General features: G+C 39.3%; 1 protein-coding gene across 1 annotated transcript in view; it reads right to left on the bottom strand.

The window, feature by feature from the left end:
- LOC124167515 overlaps positions 1–3,888 on the bottom strand; it is a 28,212-nt gene extending 24,324 nt beyond the window's left edge. The window contains exon 1 of the mRNA XM_046545486.1: positions 3,856–3,888. The gene's annotated coding sequence lies outside the window, so the exon portion shown is untranslated. The remainder of the gene's footprint in view (positions 1–3,855) is intronic.
- Positions 3,889–18,713: the final 14,825 nt, after the last annotated feature.

The following is an 18,713-nucleotide window of genomic DNA, read 5'->3' as shown; positions in this document are numbered from 1 at the left end:
TTCACCTCCGACCCCCTTCTCCTCCTTATCGTAACATTCACTCCGTCCAATTTGTCTGGTCATCCGAGATGCAATGACGTAAAAACTCTATCAGAGTTCTGTGACTTCGCTCTAGGGCTCCGTTCGATTCTGGATGGTACGCTGAGGTCTTCAACTTTTTTATTCCTAGTAATCGGCATGTATTACTGAATATTTCACTTAGAAAATTAGTGCCTTGGTCAGTTAAAATTGTTTGAGGAACACCGTACTTCAAGATGATATTATCCACAAACGCTCTTGCCACTGTGGTTGCATCCTGTTCTTTTACTGGGATTGCTTCCATAAACTTTGACAGCTCGTCTTGAAAAGTGAGCAAATACCTACTTCCGTCATCTGTAACGGGTAGGGGTCCCACGATGTCGAGGCTACATTTTTCAAACACGCATTCAGGCGTAGTGGTTATCTCCAACGGCATCTTAGTTTTCCTCCTAGTGATTTTATTTTTTTGGCAACTCTCGCATCTTTGAATGTATTCTTCTATGTCCTTTTTCATTCCTTTCCAAGCATGATACTGCTTGATTCGTTTGTACGTCTTATTCATTCCTGTGTGTCCCCCAAGAGGTGAGTCATGATATTGCTTCAATATTTCTCTTTTTCTTTCCTCGCATGGATTGGCAACACCATCCGTCTTCTCTTCAGCATCCAAAGAGTAAATTCTACTTAACGCGTCAGCATTAGCATTCTCCGATCCCTTCTTGTATACTACATCGAAATCGTATTCCGCCAATTTGATTCTCCATTTCATCAACCGAGAGCTCGGGTCCTTTACATTGAATACCCAAGTCAGCGGCTTATGATCCGTGACTACGGTGAATCTTTTGCCGTAAAGATAAGGACGGAAGTACTTAACTCCCCATACGATGGCTAGCATTTCCTTCTCCGTCGCGGAGTAATTTACCTCAGCTTTACCGAGCGTACGGCTTGCATAAGCCACGGGCGGATCCTGCCCAATGATGCCTTGAGATAATATAGCCCCCAACGCGTAATTGCTCGCGTCGGTCGTGAGAATGAATGGGCGTGAAAAATCTGGGTATTGAAGAACTGGCTCCGTAATCAAAAGATTTTTCAGTTTTTTAAAAGCATCTTCTTGCTCGTCCTTCCATTCATACTCTGCATCCTTTTTCAATAAATCATGTAGAGGTTTAGCTATCAGTCCAAACCCCGGTATGAAGCGGCGATAATACCCCGCCAATCCAAGAAATTCCTTCAGCCTTTTTACTTTATCCGGCCTGGGGAAATTTTTCACCTTCTCCACAGTCGAGGGATTTGGTTTGACCCCCGTCTCTGAAATCACATGCCCCAAGTAGTTCACTTCCTTGCGAAGAAACTCACATTTTTCCGGCTGCAATTTCAAGTTGTGTTCCCTTAGCCTTTGGAACACTTCTCTCAAGCGCTGATTGTGCGTAACTAGGCTATCTCCATGCACAACTATATCATCAAGGTAAAAATAACAGTGTAACCCTTGTAAACCACTCAATACCGTATTCATAAGGCGCTGAAAAGTAGAAGGAGCTCCTTTAAGACCCATCGGCACTCTTTGAAACTCATAGTGAGCTCCTAAGGCACTAAACGCCGTTTTAAATTGGTCCTTCCGATCCAACGGGATTTGGTAGAACCCACTTGCCAAATCTAATGTGCTAAAATATCGTGCCTTTCCCAATTGATCCAAAATGTCTGTAATATTTGGCAATGGATAGGCATCGCCCACCGATTCTTCATTTAATTTTCTGAAATCCACCACTATTCTCCACTTTTTATCTCCCGTAACGTCAGCTTTCTTCGGTATAACGAGTATTGGGGAGTTCCATGCACTTTTACTGGGAACAATTATCCCCTCTTCTAGCATTTTCTCCATCTGCCTTTTTACCTCTTCCTTTTGAGATTCAATGAGTCGGTAGGGTCGAGTATTAATGGCTCCTCTTAAATTGGGAGTGGGAATCTCGTGACTCAACGTCTTAGTGTGCGATAACTTGTCTCCAGGCAAATAAAACGAATCTGCGAATTCTTCGCACAATTCAGTGATCACTCTCTTTTCTAGATCACACAGATGCTCTTGCCTTAAGCAACTCCGTAAAACTTCTTTCCTTGACAAATTATTTTCAACATTGCATTGAATTTCTTTCATATCAGTATCCACAGATTCCAACTCAACAGGAACATTGCATTGAATTTCTTTCATATCAGTATCCACAGATTCCAACTCAACAGGGGAAATCTCTACCTCTTGTTCCTCATCGCTGATATTCAAAATGCTTCCAATGCACTCTCCCATCTTCCCCTCCGTCAAAGCTGATGCTAAGAAGACACCCTCTTTTATCTCTTTCTTGTTTATCACTCCCACCCCCGTGGATGCAGTAGGAATTTTTACTCGCACTTCACTTCGGGAGGGTATAGATATTTTTCTAATCTCCTTAGTTACGTCTTCCATGGATTCTTTTGAGTCAAAGTCCATGAGTAGGCCTCTCATGTAGACCCTTTTTTGTGTACAATAAATCACTGCGCCAAGATCATTCAGGAAGTCCCTACCGAGAATTCCATCTACTTCAAGACGAACATCGGCTCCCTCTATCAAATGAAAACCATGTTGCATCTCCTTCCCTTTCGCCTCCAATAATATAGCCGCTTTCCCTTTTGTCTTGATGGGCTTATCAGTAATGCCTCTTAATAGCAAGTAGTCCTCCGGCCAACACCTGGTTTCCCCCTTCAAGGACTCCATTTTAATAATACTCACATCTGCACCGGTATCAATTAGAAGACGCAAGATGCCTCGTTTGCTCTCTCGACTCTGGAAGGTTATCGTATCGGCTACGTCACAGCGACTCGGCCCTTTCGACAATTTTCTTACTTCCGACAGACGAAAGCTCTTATCTCCTTTCCCATTCAGCGACCGCGAGTTATCATCCATAATTTGACGCGGCTGTGGCGATCCATTTTCGGAGGATTTGGCTCTTGGTCTGCGACAGTCTCTTGAAAAATGGCCTAATCGCCCGCAGTTAAAACATTTCACACTTTCTACCTTTTTTATCTCCTTCTCTTTCATGTTTACCTTCCCTTTAAGGTAGCATTTTTGCGCTGAATGCCCAGGCTTGCCGCAATTTTCACATTTAAAATATCCTTTCATATTCCCTCTTTCTTTCAGTGACAATATGGCACTCTCCTCTTCTAGGGCGACTTCTACCGCAGCAGGCAATAGTATAACTTCTCCCTTACTCCTCACAATTGTTTGTATGCGCTCATTAGCCAGCCCTTGAACAAAGCAAGCTTTCGCGAGATGGTTAACTAAGGCTAAAGCGCCGGCGATCTCTTCCTCTTGAGATACTCGTCTGGCCGCTTCCCTCAATTCCGTTTGCATAGAATCTATGCGATTACCCCAACTTGCAATGCTCTCCGTCGGACCTTGCTTGGAGTTAAACATTGCGCATGCGTAATAGTCTAGGGTACGTCTTGTAGCATAGTTTTCTTCTAAAATAGCTCTCACCTGGGGCCACGTGTGAGCGTGATCTCTGACGAGAATTTTTGAACGAGCACCCCCCGTTATCCGAGCCTTCACGAACTTTAATAATTTGTCATGATCGATCGGATTTACTAACTCGAACACAACGTCCACGTTTTCTAAAAACTCCCGGAGTTCTTTCTTGTTCCCGTCGAATGGCTTATTAACAATCTTTATGGCTTCCGAAATACTGCAGAACGTTCCGCGGCTATCAAGGCCTTCTGAGCTAGTCATCGTTGTGACGGACATTATGACAATTAGCAGACAAACTTAGTAAGGGCGATACAAAGGGCAGAGGAAAGGAATCAGGGTGGCTTACTTACAGTAAAGCCGACTTCTCCTTTGTACCCTCTCTCAGCGCAGCTTCCTCTCTAGACGAACCGCTGCGATGAGGTGATGCCGAAATCTCAGGGGTGGCGGCGACTAGTCGGTAGAGCCTCCCCTCTCAGCGCCTGATGTCCTCTGCTTCTCAGTGAGGCTCTTCGGTGGCCTTCTCAGGTCTCCACCCTGATGTCCTCTGCTTCTCAGTGAGGCTCTTCGGTGGCCTTCTCAGGTCTCCACACTGCGGCCACGACGACGATTCTCAAAAAACCCCACACACCTAACACCAGTTTTAATGTCGCATCCCGACGCCTTCGCCAGGACGTAATGACAATCGCGAGTCGCAAGAGTCGAGTGGCTGCCTCCTGACTCGCGGGTGTGGTTGAGAATCGGGGAAAATGAATAAAATTCCCGCTGGATACTAGTGAGGTTATTTATTGAAAGTAAAATACAAGTCCCCTCTAATTAGTCCAGCTCGTCGAGACGCCGGAAAACCCAGCCCAGCCGCTTCCTCTCTCTGGATAGAACTGGCGACACATCCTCCTCTTGCGTAGATTGTGTCCTAATCGCACCTCCCCCCACTCTCGACTTGCCCCCCAAAAGGCCAAAAGGCTCTGCTTCTCATACAGCTGTCATGATATTGATAACAGACCACAAGCAGGGCCATGTGGGGGTGCACAACAATCTCCCCACCATCGTTCTCTTTTTCTCTTCTCTCCTCTTCTCTCAAAGATCTTTCCGCCATATCTCTACCATATTTATTCTCTTCTTTTCTTCCTGAAATCTCGCTCGATGATTTCATCGTCATCTCTCTACCACCTTTATTTCCTTTTCCTCTTCTCACTATCTCTCTCGGCAATTTCTTCGTTGTCCCTCTACTACATTTATCTCCTTCTTTTCTCTCAATCTCTCTCGATGATTTCTTCATCACCTCCATACCACCTTCCTCTTCTTCTTTCCTTCTCTCTATTTCTCTCGACGATTACTTCGTCATCTCTCCATCATATTTCAAATTTTTTCTTCTTGATATCTCTCTCAACGATTTCTTCATCATCTCCTTATCAGTTTTCTCTTCTTCATCACTTATCGCTGTCTCTCTCTGGTCAGCTTCTTCGACCTTTATTTCCTCTGACACCCAGTCATCATTTTCCATTTCTAGGTTGGATATTCTACTTAGGGTAACTGCATTAAGATCAAATCTTCCCTTCTTGGGTATGGCCATGTACTCGAAGTCTTCAAGTTTCAGCCGCCATCTGATGAGCCTTGAATTAGGGTTTTTCACATTAAGCAACCACGTGAGAGATTTGAGGTCGCTTGAAATTGTGAATTCCCACCCGTATAAGTAAGGAGGGAAGTACTTCACGGCCCAAACAATTGCAAATAGCCCTTTCTCTGTTGTTGAGAAGTGCTTCTTGCCTTTATTCAGCGTCCGACTTGCGAAGGCAATCGGGCGATCCTTTCCGATCTGACCTTGGGAAAGATCACTCCCTAATGCCTCATTACTCGCATCAGTCGTGAGAATAAACTCTTTATTAAAATCAGGGTACTTTATAATGGGCTCTGTGATTAGCAACTCCTTAAATATTTAAAATGCTTCTTATTGCCCTCTTCCCCACTCATACCGCGCGTTTTTCTCCAATTACTCCTGCATTCGTTTGGAAATATTTCTGAATGCAGGAATAAATCTTCTATAGTAGCCTGCAACCCCTAATGATCCCCTTAACTGCTTCATACTTTTAGGCTGAGGGAACTCTCTGACCCTCTCGATCTTCCCTGAGACGGGTTTAACGCAATCTTTTGTGATGACGTAGCCCAAATACACCACCTCTTTCCTTAGGAATTGGCATTTATCTGGTTGCAGCTTTAAATTACTCTCTCGCAGTATCTGAAAAACATCCTTCAGTGTTTCGGTATGGCTCCTAAGCGAATCTTTATGCACCACAATATCGTCCATTTATACAAAACATTTGATTCCTCGCAGTCTCGATAACACTGCATTCATTAACCTCTGGATTGATAAAGGTGCACCGTTTAAGCCAAAAGGTACGCGATTGTACTCAAAATGTCCGCTTGAAGTACTGAAAGCGGTCTTCTCTCGGTCCTCTTTTCTAACTTGGATTTGGTGAAAGGCGCTCGCCAACTCAAGGGTCGTAAAATACTTTGCCTTCCCCAGCTGATTTAGGATATCTACGATGTTCGAAAGGGGAAAGGCGTCCCCAACAGTGACATAATTTAGTCTGCAGGAGTCGATGACGATTCTCCATTTCCTCTTACCGGACGAATTCATCTTCTTTGGAACCACTAGCAATGGTTAATTACATGCGCTTTTGCTTAGCAAAATGATCTCTTCATCGAGCATTTTCTTAGTTTGCTCATTTACAATTTCTTTGTCTGCTTCGGGTATTCTGTATGGTCTTATATTGATTGCTTTCATCGGATCGACTCCCGGTGTCGGAATACTGTGCTAAAGTATATCGGTGCGTGATAGTGAATCTCTACGAAAATATAACAATTCACCGCATTGATCAATGAACTCCACAATCCTTTTTTTCTTCGTTGCTCAGATCATTAGGACGCAGTTGAGAATGGAGTAATTTCTTTCTACCCAATGCCGATTGCGCGTCCGCTTCTTCTTCCACAACAAAGTGTTGTTTCTCAAAAGGAATCAGCTCTACAACAGGTGCTTCAATTTTCACGTCCTCTTCATTGGAGTTAACGATGCATTCATTTCCCTCCCTGACGGTTAATGATGCCGCTAACCATACTCCAGGACAATTCTCTCATTTCTCTATGAATCCTTCTCCATCTTTCACGGAAGGGCATGCCAAAACTACCTTACTTCTAGCAGGAAGTAATATGTAAGTGGATTCTAGCGTCCGCTCTGATTCACAGTTTTTTGAACGGTAATCAAACTTAACGCTCACATCTTGCATTTAAATCACAACACGGTTTGGGACGATGTCTGCCAAAATTATGATGCCTGACGAGTAGACCATACCACCTAATAATGAGCAGCTAGACCTTAAAATCCCCCCTTCACCAAACAAAAAGAACCGTTTGACATCGCACCGGAAGGTTAGCAAAATATGACAGTGAATAACGAGAGAAAAAAGAGAATGTACCCGCGAAAATATCAGCAAGAAATCACTCGCGTGTACCTTGCCGGAAAACTTTTAAATAAGTATGGGAGGTTAGAAAGTGGAGGCCATGGACCATCAACGGCTCTTGCCTAGAAATAGAGTTTGCTTGTTAATAAAAGAGTCCGTTTCCCTATTTTAAGCACACGATTTAATTCCATCCTCTGTAGTAGTATATGGAATGCACTCAAAGAAAGAAACATTTCAGTTAAACTCTTGCAGTGCCCAGCGATTGCATAATAAGAGTCATTCGTAGCATTATTAATTCATTTTACTGTCTGGTGATTATTTTATATCACCATTATATCTATTATCCGCATATAAAAGGGAATGAGACCATATTGCATCCACACGGTAGCGGCGTCGTCGTACTCTCCGCCGCCGCCGGCCAGAACCGGAGTCGGCCGCACGCTCGAAAAAACGATTCAAAATTCAGGGTTGCAAGTTGGTGCAAGGTTTTACTTTAGATTCATAATTCAAAACTTCATAAAACGACGTTGTATCAGTCAGTTTGCGAAAGTCCGATGTAATATCTACTTTTTCTCCACGTTTCTGTTAAAAAAATTGGCTGAAAACAGGCTCCACCATTTTGTTATATATCTATAGTTATTGATGAAACAAAATATTTAAAACCATTCAAATGAAATAAAAGGATGAATCAATTGAGATGGTATAACAATTTTGTCCATAAAACTATTAATGAAACCACTGCACGAGGACAAATTTGGCAATATTCAGAAAAAATCGAGGTTGGTCGTTTTTCGCTAAACTCGTTAAAACTTGACCTCACATATATTTTTAACGTGAAAACACAGGAAAGAATTAATCTTTAAGGTGATGCACAATTCAACTGAAAATATATTAAAGAAATTTCAACTTCCTAGCTCAAAAAAGTCGTTTTTGAGGTTTTGACCAGCTTTTTTCGATTCTATTCCACTGTGCGCTGGTGCAAACTCAGTTATTTTACTGATATATTTCACAGGCAACCGCAAATCTCTTTCTCAGAGAAGAATTTAAAATTGCATATTAAAACACATATAACTTAAGGGCGTTATTATGCATTACGAAAGATAAAATTGACATAAATGATAGAAGTGGCGTTTACAGACTCAAGTGCAGTGACTGTGAGATCTGTTATATAGGCTAGACTGGACGTTCGTTCCGAGTAAGAACAGAGAAACACCGAAGGCAATTAAGAAACGGGGAGATAGACAAATTGCATTTCGCGAAACACCTATGGGAGAATGACCACAGGAGCGATTTTTTTCCAGAAATTCTCCATCTTGAGAAAAAGGGAAGAAGGATGGACTGCTTGGAGGATTTGGAAATTAGGAAGCACATCAGAAATGGAATTTTACCAAATGAGGATATTTTTGTCAACTATTCCCCTCTTGGTAATTCCCCTGAAGTTGAGTAATGCTCCAACCCCAACGCAACCCTCCCCTACCAACGCGTAACAGCAACCAAATCAACAACAAAACAACTGTAAAAATAACAATTTTTTAAACTGAAGATGTCGCCTCTGTGACGAAACCGGTCGTCTTAAATAAATTATGTGAAAAATTACCATAAATTTTTATTGTATGCTCCCTAAGTTGCCCAGAAGTCACGCTCATGAATATAGAAATTTATCTTTCGGCAAAAATTATTTTATATAATTGGATAATTCATCGAAAAATAATTTTGAATTATATTTTAAATTAAGTGCTTAATGAAAACGCTAATTACTTCGTATTAACAGGAGAACATAGTTTTAGGGATAAAGCTGTATTAAATATCAGCTAAGGATATATATCAGTATTTCGACCCTTTTAAGAGTCTCATGGAAGTAGTATCGTCTCGTCCCGTCAAAAAGTAGTTTCGTCCCGAGTCTCGTCTCTAATTCTACCTTTGTCTTATGTCTCGCCTAGAAAATGAGACGTTCCGATTCTTGCGGTAACACTACTTGTCAGTTGTATCAATATTTGATGCAAATATTTTAAGGGAAATTTTACCGTGGGACACCGGCTTAGCAGCACGTTTTCCTCTTGTCTCCTCCACTTAACTCCCATGGTGGATGAAAATGAATCGTTATCTCGTCACCACGATAATAACATCTAATAGCAGAAAACTGTGTAAAAATAACTGGCGAAAAAGTCGAGGTAATCAATCTGCCTTACCAACTAAAATTGTACTCACCATAGCCTTGACATTTTTATTATTTTGAATATCCATTGGATCGTTCGCTGTTTACGTCTTGTAACCTGACGTGTATCTCAGCAATAAAAAAGGTGGAAAAGTACAAAAATTAGCAAATATTTCCTCAGGAAAAATTCTCTCAATGAAAATAATTCCTCTGCTTCTAACACAAGCTCCCGTTGCTTTACGTTGCGATGTAATGACGACTAATCCCAGAGTTGCAGTTTCAGCGCTGCGAGCGGTAAAACGGGGAACGCCTTGGGGCGGGAGGTCGCGAATGCCACATTCAGGTTGTAACGGGCGGCGAGTAAACCAAGCTTAGTAATGTATGAATCAACTTTGGAGCTTTTATCGGGATTTGAGCATTTAGTCCTTACTTGTTTCTACCCTTCTTTCATTGGTGGTGATATGTCACACGTCTTCTAACTTCGGGTATATTCGATTTTTTCCTGTTTTGGAAGGAGAGGGAACCGTACCGACTCGTTAAGATCCCCACGACCGAACAGAATCTGTGGAAGTGCCGTCGTTGGTAGGGAAACCGTTGTCCGTACTGAATGATGTCCAGTCTGTGGGCTCAAAATGGATAGCGATCGTTGCAGTAACGACGAAATACAGGATATGGCCCCAGCTAACCCATGGCCATTTCTACACCAACACCAGTGGAAAAGTAGGAAGACTTCAATACACCGAGATTTAGAATTTCTTATCCTATTTTATTTTTTTGCTTTTAAGGACGACTTAGCAAATGCAACTGCTCCCGGGAATTTTTTTAAATATGCAAGCGCATTTGAACGGTCAGGAGCTTCGGATGAATTTTTTTATTATTTTAAAGCATGCATATCATTGTTTTACCTTCACAGGAGAGCTTTTACTCCTTGGATTGGGGATCAAAGTCAGCCTGAACGTGCGGAAGGTGGATTCTCTCTTCAACGGAGTGCGTCTGGCCAGCTACGCCATCTACAACTTAGCGTTGGTCAACATCACCACGGTCATTTTTCAGTACGTACTCATTTTCTAGATTTTCAAAGGTGCTTTTGCATCCATTGATGCTCCAACAAGTAATATAATTATTAAAAGCGAGTCTTTCTTAGGTTTAAACGGTAATATATGCCTAGTTATATTTATGGATCTTCTCTATCACATATTTGATGCAATAGAAATATTTTTAAATAATACCTTACCGAATTTACTTAATGAATCTAGTTGAAAGGTCATGCTACTGTGCATTGATTGATGAAGAGTTGAAGAAGAGTAGGTGAAGGATATTTCATGGAGATATACCCAACATAGTAGGTCCCTCAAGGTTGCATATTAGGTCTGCTATTGTTATTTCATGAGGTACATACAGGAGCGATCTTCAGAACTCCAATCGTTTATTTCAAGTTATTGTATAATCTACCGAAGGATCAAATATATTTAAAAGACTTGTGTACCCTTTATAATGTCATCAATAAAATGTCCTTATAGATAATGGCAAGTGAAATGGACGATAATACCATTAAATGCTAAAAACAACATTCCCTAGAAAGAGAAACAACAATATAAAGTCGCTCTCTCGGCGAATATTTCTAAATAAAATGCTACTACAGTTTGGAATCATTATTGTAAATCAGACGTTTCATTGCCTGAAACCTTTGAAGGAAAGGATGCCATGCGCTCTTGGGAGGCACCCGACTGTGAATGTTATGCTAGTGTTTTGGTTAGAAACCTTGGCATTAGAAGAATCTTGAATAGGTTTTGTGGAGTAAACAAAGCTTTTATCGAAAGGCAGACTTAGAAGAAAATAAATCAAAAGTTAAACTAATCCGGCACATCTGAGGGAACGATAACAATTTCAAAGTTAACTTAACGAAGCAGAAAACGGACTTTATGATAGAACCCTTCATACATACAGGAATAAAGAAGTAAAATCATCTGCCTGATTGCACTTTTAAAGCTCTACCCGCAAGTACAAAAATTTTTGAGAACGTTTTCCCCGATTCTTGGTCGATATGACCATGGTTGAGCGCGATATAAACTAGGGGTGTTGGTTCCAATTTCACTTATCACCGATTCGGTGTTTGTGTTGGTGTATTTTTTTATTCTATTGTTGCATTTTCTGTTTTGTTCATGGGTAGGTAGGCGTTTAATTCATCAGTTTAATTCTAATGTTACAACAAGAAGATAGCCCAATTTTAGCAAGACGCTGAGAATAAATTAATATGAAATGTGAATAAAAACATCTAATATGGCTATTTAAAATTAATATTTTTTATTTTAACATCTAATGTAATTATTAATTTTAGCTCAATGAAGCTTCTTCCTCAAAGATGCTTTGGTGCATATCTGTAAGTTTTCATAAATGAAAAGACGACTTCGTTGACATCCACTGATATATATCCTTGGTACGACATGTTTCGATCCATGAAGGACCTATACTAAAGGTCATTTTAAAGTACAACATTTTGACTTTTAAAAAAGTATGTATACTCCTTGAAGGGGATAGGGGAGAGGGTGGAATGAGTGGGTGATAGGGGAGGGGGAAAGGGGGAAGGTTGGGTTGGAAACCCCAAGTGGAGGCTACATTGAGAACTACTCAATGATATTCCTTTTAGCGTACAAGCCTTGGAGTTCTTCCGTTCTTTCTTCAGTGGAAGTTGACGAAGTCGTCTTTTCATTTGTGAATTTCAATTTCCGCATAGTTAACCTTGATACCACTGAACGCATCTATGTCTATTATTTATTAAACACTATATCCTGTCGTAAACTTTTAGCAACTTTTTTCGATATATAGTTAGCTAAGACCAGATTTCTCACAAAGAGATACTTGCTCCGCTTTATCAATGTCATATTTGTCATTGCAATCGGAGTGCCAAACGCTTCTTTGAATGGGTTGTCTTTGCATTAAATAGACCGTAATTTGGCTGTAATTAATTATTTTTCATGCGGTACTTTCAACATGCCATATAATTATTTAAAAATACGACTCTCTCAAGTGATTAATGCCGTCCACGGTTTATCTGTCTGTCATTATCCTAGGTTCCGTTTCTCCCCTCGGCCGTTTTATCGCCTTCACTGGCGTTATACACCTCTCCAGTCTGAAGCCAATTCTGGCGCTTTTTTCCTCTTTTGCTTTGAGAGGGAAAAGGAAAAAATAAGGGAGTAGGAAAACGAAAGGAGGGTATTTGATGACGGGAAAATCATGGAGCCTAAAAAAAGGGGAAGAGAAAAATCAATAGCAAAATATCAACATCGACCGAGTTTGGTGTGGTTAAAATAAGCATACCGGGACTAGCCACGGTGAATTCACACATTGCGCGAAAATTCACAGAGACTTCTAGATTATCTGATTTATGCATTGCTGTTGAATCCGTAAAATTATCACCATGGCTTCCCGGTTTAACGAAATTAGTCAAAAGCGACCACTATGCGTTCTAAGTTCCGGCTTTGCTCCTAGCCTGTGGCACTTTGCGAACGTTTTGAAATGCTTGTGGCGTCAAACGCTGAACAATCCATACCACTTTGTCAGGTATGTTCCTCAAATATGCGCAAGAGAAAAGTATGTCTCGGCAGATGAACTGGCTGAAGCACTCCACTGGAAAATGGGAGATCCGGGAGAGAGCCCCTGTCAAAGGGAATGATATTTATTCTCTGTGGATTATAGGCTCTGTTGTTGTGCCTAGATAGATGGAAGATAATTCTATAACGAATTATGTACAATGCAGGAATTTTAATTCCGATCATATTTGTAATGATAGCCAGTATAAGAAAGCTAATAAATCATCATTCACTAATATTCATTATTTTGTATCTCTTTCAGCTTATTCATTTATCCAGCATCGGGACCAGATATAAACTACTTACTTGAATTCATGACAACTCAGCTGAGTGCCACTGTGACAATTGGCCTCGTGTTTGGTCCAAAGGTATAATTTTGATTGGTTGATGGATATTTTAATGAGCATAATATTATAGCGTCAAGGTAATCTAATTTTTGGCTAGGAATGCTTGCTACTAAAATATACATATTTATAAAATTTAAGAAATAATATTTATTCACATAATTTTAAACTGCTTTTCTCCAATCTTTAGCGTTACTTTTACAGAAAAATTTCAAAATGTGGTCATTCCGGTCAATTCCTGTCATTCATACCTATTCTAAGACATCTTGTTGGTTCGACTTATGCAAGTTTCTGATCGATTTTTTGTCTAAAGTTCTATTGCCTACTTGCCTACATAAAGCATAAGTAATCTTATCTATTCTGGCTGTAAATGAAAAATGTTCATATATAATATAATAATCTTTCCTAATTTATCCATTTTCTTTCTGATAATTACTATTTATGCTTACTGAGGCTAGTAATTATGTCCTAACAAGTTTATTAAAATCATTAACATAGAATATGATGATGCTCAAAGCTTTTTCTAAGACCAGATGTCTTGATTCTAGCTAATAGCCAAATATTTTGCAGTGCATTAATTTTCTGTCTGTGTTAACCTTACAAAACAGTGATTTTTAATTAAGTAGGGGGTAATAAAGATAGCTGGCTCAGTCAAATATATATGTTACTGCAATCCGACCACTCACCACCCGACTACTAGGGATGGGCAAAAATAATCGATTATACGTAATAATCGATTATATGCTTTCGATTATTGCGATTATTGAATCGATTATGGACATCCGATTATTTTGCATAATCGATTATTTGAATATAATCGGCGGGAATAAGAAGCGTGCTCACTTGCGAGAAACGAGAGCGAGCATATATTTTTCATGACAATCTATCCTTATATCGTAATTGGTGATTCAAAATTTTGAAAACAATCATAAGCAATAAAACAAATTCTAAATTTTTGATGGGAGAAAATATATATTGTTGAAGGAAGAAATCATGAAAAATTAGCGAAATAAATTATGGCCGCGTTGAGTAACTACATGATCATATGGAATACAGGGCCTAATTGGTCAAGGACGAACAATTTTTTTTCACCGCCATTAAGTAATAAAGCTAATTGGGCAACGCTTACCTAATAATCAATCGTAAATAAATGTATAACACCTCGTAAGTGGAAGAGCCCAGACACCTCATCTGAAGCCGATTCACCCATAAGTCACTAAAATCCTTTGTTCGGTGTAAGCTCAGAAACGAAAGTGATATGGCACCAGTAAAGAGTCACTCAAGAAGTACTTCCACAAAAATTTCAGTGAGAGTAAAGAAAAACAATCTCCTAGTCATGTACTATTAGCATGAAAAACCTATTGACGATATCACTGTCAAGAACAAGACAAAAACTTAGCTACTTTATTACTACCACCAATGCCTTCTTAAGCTTAAGAAGTTCATAAGCTTAATGCCTTCGTAAGCTTAAGAAGGCATTGCTACCACTCATCATCCGGATCTAAGATTGTCAGGGATAAAATAACTTAATATTACAAGTTCAAAAACGAACTAAATTATTTGACACGCATCATGACACCCACCTTCAAAATACCACCATTACAGCATCCGCACAATCTCAAAATACGACAATTAAAACGATTCTTTGCATTTTATTTTTCACTCAATACAAATGAGACGGTGCGCGCCGATATCTTTAGGTCTTTAGCGTTCCTACGAGACGATTATTCTACCACGCCACAAAAAGAATCGCTTCACACTCAAATAATCGGTAGCGCACGGTAGCGATTCAGGACAGAATAACAATATTCCTAGCTTACGCCGACGGTGAATAATCGAATACTTGGCCAGCGCACGATTCTTGAGACGATTATGCACCGATTATCATCATACGATTATGGGGCGATTCTTTGGGCAAAATAATCGTTTGCTGAAGGTTAGGCGCTCCCGATTCTTTTGTCCATTATCGTCAATAATGACGCTGCGATTCTGTGGGTGAGGAGAACCCACCCACCCACAGAATCGCAGCGTCATTGTTGACGATAATGGACAAAAGAATCGGGAGCGCCTAACGATTATTTTGCGCAAAGAATCGCCCCATATAATCGTATGATGATAATCGGTGCATAATCGTCTCAAGAATCGTGCGCTGGCTAAGTATTCGATTATTCACCGATTCTCTGCGTAATCGATTATTTCGGCCCGATTTTTTCCCTGAATCGATTATGCTTGAATTTTATCATATGATACGATTAATTGATTACGGAAAGTTTTTCCCCATCACTACCGACTACTCATCGCCAATTAATGAAAGCTTTTACAAGAGCACCCACCCCGATACTCCGCGTAGTTACTCTAAGAAAACGTCACTCGAACGCATCTGCAAGGCTATTCTGTTAAACGGAGGAAGTTTATTCCGACGTGAATAAAAAATTAATTCTATGGTCCTTAACTAAAATAGACTCTAATTAAAGGATAAATTTGGATTATATTTAAATAATGATCGGGTGCCACACGTTGAAGAGTTTCGAAAAAGTGAAGAACGCAAATCACGGACGAGAAGAAGCACAATGAATTTGTACACGATTTTTACCGTACAGTACTCTAATATTCATGAATTGTACATAGAATGAATAAATTTAGTACATGATGTCCTCTTGTAGTTTTACCCCCTTCCTCTTCTTCCAATAGTGTTTTTTTCTGTCTCATGGCTGAAATCATTTGCCCCCAAAAACCTTATAGGAATCCAGATAATGCACAAAATCTGAAGATGAAATTGAAATTCTAAGGTTAATTAAATTTACTATCAGCGGCTTTTGTTTTGTTAGCTGTATAAAATTATAACATCAATCATAGACTATCATTCTTTCCTTCATTTTTGGATGGCATTTGTCCTTAACGCATCGACTTACTTAAGATTGCCTTACATCCAAAAAATGTTTTGCTCTATGTTTCTTTGATATCCGCCCACATGAACCGCAATGCAACGATAATCTTAAAATATAAAACATTTTATAGCGGATATTTTAAGTTACCTACAGTTTTTTTAATCAAATAAGTAAGAAATCTGCTAGAATATGTGACACAGAAAGCAAATGAAAGCCCGTTCCTTCGTTCACTTCATCAGAGCATCCATTTAAAAAGTATTCCTAATTTTTTAACTACAGGCGAACTTTTATTTCACCCTTAATATCTACTTGCAAAGTAAGTAATAACTTCTTTTGACGCGCGGAAATATTTATTTAAAATATCATCATGGTATGCGAACGGATTACACGTATCCCGTGTTCTCCTTCTTTCCAGAGGAAATCGACGCCTTTCTCTTATATATCTAGCCAATTCCCATTGATTCCGTATGGGCTCCTCCACAATATTCAAATATTTCTTTAAACAATCGCTATATTATCCATGAAATTTCGTAAATTTCTTTTATAACTCCTTAGGCGGGCAATGTTATTTCGTATGGCCCGTATTATGACGGCCTCCTAGTCAGACTATAATATTATGGCCTTAAGGTCATAGCTACCACCCGACTTATGACTTTTGGCTAAGAGTAGAAACGCTGTAAGCCATACGTATGTCTCGAGGCCGTAGTTATGGTCAATTTCGAGTTATGGCCCGGCAATACGATTTCTGGAGTAACACTGCTGAGCTCACCCCCTCCATACTCTCTTCAACAATTTTCTTTCTCCAAAAAATATATAATAACGTAGCGAATAAATGTGACCTCATCGATATAAGAGAAATAAATAACATTCTACAGCAATATAAATTCCAAAGTGATAGGTTTATGAAAGGTTTCAACATTTTGGATCAGAAATGTATACCTACTGGAGGAAAGACAGTCAGACAGAGAAACTCATTAGATATTTATCACCATCATCTATTGCTGATCTTCCATGGAGATTTCATGCCAAATATTTCCTTTTAAATATTGCATATAATGTGTTTATTGGCAACAACAACGACAGGCTATTGCTTTGGGAGAAAGTGATATTTTCCTGCGTTTTAGATGGGAATGGAAGAGTGCAACGATACGGCATAACCCAACTCTCTTGTGTTATCGATGTTGGAGGGCAACGTGCGACGAAATGGCTCCCAGTTTTTATCCATAAAACTGGTTAAATAATCCATGTTTCAGGGAAATTAAAAAAGTTCTGGAGAAATAACATGACAATCAAATGTAAAACAAAGTACTCTAATGCTCATGACCAACCGATTTACTGAGAGACAGAGGTTTAATTACTTAGTTATTTCAAAGGCTATTATTTTTTGAAAAACACAAAATTAGTGCATGTGAAGTCACAAAGCAATGTAATTAGTAACGGACCTGCATTGGTGTTATCGTGAGATATCCAACTACTATAGAAAATACTAAAATACTCCGAAAATCGCTCAAAAGCAATAACAAAGAAGGCACATGTGGTATCATAGGATTGATTTATGTGTGATGTAGAGGATGTTATTCATGGTTGACAAGAAATAGCATATAAAAAATGAAACATCTCAAGAAAGCATAGAAAGATACTGCTAAACTTAATGTTATACCGAAGGAGGAATGGATAGAACAGTATAAAATATTATGGTATGATCTGACATTAGAAGATACGATAAACACACCAAAGGAAAGAATAGGATTAGACCCTATTCAATTGAAAGAGCTTGAATATGCTCTGAATAACATAAAAGTTAGGAAATATGCAGGCATAGGTGTAATTAAATCAGAGATAATAAAATATGGAGGCAAATCCCAGCAAGAAGGAATCCAAATGGAAAAATGCACCTATGCAGGCAAGGAAAATGCACAGCTTCATCCAATGAAATACAGCTGCTCTTTTATGCGGTCAATTTCTAATAAACCAGACTAATTTGGAATCAAGTACTTAGTTTTGACAGAGTAAAAATGAAAACACAGCCTAAATGAATTTCCATATTGGCAAAGATGAAGGTTGGCCATCAAATCAATCGGAGGGGAAATAAATGCATAGTTACGAAAGTACCGTTACAAACATGAATCCAGGAATAAATATAACTTGTAAAAATTATTTTCCATCCATCCAGCTAGCAGAAAATTAGAAAACAAATGGAAACTTGCTCTTGCAGGGACGATCAGAAAAAACAGGCGTGACGCACGAATATTTTAATCCATTACACGCTCAAAAATATCTTAAGCCATACTCTTATGTAGTATTAGGCAAAATTTAACAAGAACTTACATTTACTCGGCAGCATGATCTCAGACGACACTATCTCCGGAACGAATATAACAAAACTATAGACCATCCTATATCATAATAATAATAAAACGGGAGTAGACATGATGAATAGAATGTATCAATTTATTTACACGTCTTCAAATCCAACCGCCACATCTCTACGGGCACAAAAACGAAAAGGTGCCAAATATCACGGAATCGCACCAATATCCTTTCCATTTTCCAAATTCCTTATTATGAGCAAGTGGCTGGTGTCCTAACGTCCCCTGCCACACGCCTTTTAGGTGTCTTGCGGGGTAGTACTTAGGTGTGAATAAATAAATCGTCCAATGTAAGCATTCAATGCAATAAAATATTATACGGAAAGAGCGCCGAAATTAACACTGTTTGCCAGATGTTTAAAAAAAGCAATATTTTTTTTTTATTTTAATATAAATTTTGTAAACCC

This window comes from Ischnura elegans, chromosome 1 (assembly GCF_921293095.1).
Source record: "Ischnura elegans chromosome 1, ioIscEleg1.1, whole genome shotgun sequence".
In the NCBI taxonomy this organism is placed as follows: domain Eukaryota; kingdom Metazoa; phylum Arthropoda; class Insecta; order Odonata; family Coenagrionidae; genus Ischnura; species Ischnura elegans.
Note: the sequence above shows the minus strand (reverse complement) of the source record. Positions and strands in the feature narration are given on the sequence as shown.